This window comes from Nannospalax galili, unplaced genomic scaffold, assembly GCF_000622305.1.
Source record: "Nannospalax galili isolate Female #2095 unplaced genomic scaffold, S.galili_v1.0 scaffold252, whole genome shotgun sequence".
Lineage (NCBI taxonomy): Eukaryota > Metazoa > Chordata > Mammalia > Rodentia > Spalacidae > Nannospalax > Nannospalax galili.
This window is the reverse complement of record NW_008333886.1, coordinates 1,822,899-1,825,136: the sequence shown is the minus strand read 5'-3', so window position 1 is coordinate 1,825,136 and position 2,238 is coordinate 1,822,899.

Below are 2,238 nucleotides of genomic sequence, written 5' to 3'. Positions count from 1 at the left end.
CATGTTATTTATATGTTCATGCAGATTTTATTTCCTTATTTTTTTTAAGTATCTAAATATGCACTAAGGTACATTAAGCTGCAATACCATATATTTGCAGGATTGTTTCACATCTATGTTTCTATATTAGCCTAAGGTATTTGTTCATTAGTTTGTCTGTCTTTGCTGCCGGAAAATAACCCAGACATCACTCATAATAATTAGGGGCTACCACTGAGATGGACTTAATCTTAATTTTAATAGCACCTATTAATACTTATTATAATGGCTTCAGAATGTAAATGAAACCTATTCTTTTTATTATTAAGGGTTTTTTCAAAACTTGCATTGACATTCTATATTAAAGTTTCCTGTAGCTATACTTCCCTTTTCAAAAAGAACGTAGGCTAGAATGAAAGGATTTTCATGAACCATGTTATATGCTTTTAGTTTGCTCTTTTGAAAGAGCAGTAATTTCCTTAACAAATCCTAATAAATTCTCTGCTATACATTAACAAAATTTGTTAATATTTGACCAATGATGAATAAATTTGCATTGTCTCCTTTAAAGTCAAAAAAGTTTACTAGGAGATGCAGAGAATAATTAACTGTACACAAAATCAATTATTTAGCAACAATGTCAAGAAATATGTGCAACATTGACATATATGAAGAGGACTTAATAAAGAAAATTATCAACTTTTGGAAAAAAAATGGCATAGGAAAATTGTTAATAGTTTTGCCTAAATTAACTAAAAAACAAAGACTGTACCAAATGTAACAGCAACTTTTGGGAAATTTTCCCAAACAGCAAGGACCAAGTCAATGGTAATTTCGTCTCTCCAAATTCAACAAAAAAAGAAAATTACAATGTGAATTTGATGTGGAGACAATGTGTAGACTCTAGACACTTCATAGCCAAGCTACAAATTTAGATTCAGGTATTGAAAAAGAGCAGTCATTAATCTTTAGACAACATGTGAAAAGAAATTTCATCTAAGATAGAGTAGAGGTGTGAAGCAGAAGATTCAAGATTTGTTAGCTCCATTGATGACACAGGGGCTTGGAAAGTGGGGCAGTTGGAGATCATCTTGCAGGTCAATGGCATCTGACATTGGCCAATAGTATTACTATCCATTGACGTCATACACAAATTAGTGCATCTTTGTTTGCTATTTTTGCACTTGTTTTAGTACTTTTATGTTTGATACATAATACTGATGATAGAACAGGACATAATAGGACCTGAGACAAGATGTCTTTAATCAATTAAAAGGCAAATATTCAGTACTTCATATACTGAATATTAGAAAATTCTGTGGGCTTATACTAGAAAGCAGAAGAAATAGGTGGAAAATTATTGATAATTGCTTTCTTTCTAAAAAAATGGAGAACTTTGTAATGCCTTGTAGAGAAATACAATTTGTTCCAGCAGATACAAAAATGACATGAATAGAATGAATATTATAATATATTTTTGATATCAGTAAATTTTCCAAGACTCAATAATCACTTCAAAAACAGATTGCACCCAGTGTCTTTTACATAATTAGGATACTGGAGAGATGACTTAGTAGTTAAGTACATTTACAGCTAATGCAGAGGACCTGGGTTCATTTCCCAGTGCCCAGAGGGTGGCTAGTAACCATATTTAACCACAATTCTAGAGGATTCAATGACCTCTACTGGCATCCTGGGCATTGCATGCATATGTTGCACTTATATACATACAAGCAAAACACCCCCCATATATATATATACATAATTATAAATATTTTGTTATTGTTTTTATTCTATGGGTATGAGTTTATTGCCTGCATGTATGTAAATGCACTGGTGACATGCAAAACCTGCAAACGTGTTGGATCTCCTGGAACTGGAGTTACAGGCAGTTAGCAGCCACATAGGTGGTGAGAACTGAACCTAGGCCCTCTGCAAGAGCAGCCAGTGATCTTAACCACTGAGCCATCTCCCCATAAATAAAAATTGTAATTTAACTACATGTCTTTGTATATGAGGGATGTGGCCAGCATATATGCTATAGCACCTGTGCAGATGTCAGAGGACATCCTCCTGGAGTTGCTACTCTCTTCACATCATGTGGGTTCTGAAGACTGAACTCAAACCATCAGGCTTGGACTGAACTGAAGCTATTAGGCTTGGTGGGAAATGTGTCCAACCACTGTGCGATCTTGCCAGTCCTACATGTATTCTTTTGTTTTGTTTTGTTTTGTTTTTTTCATTTTCCTTCTATGCTTT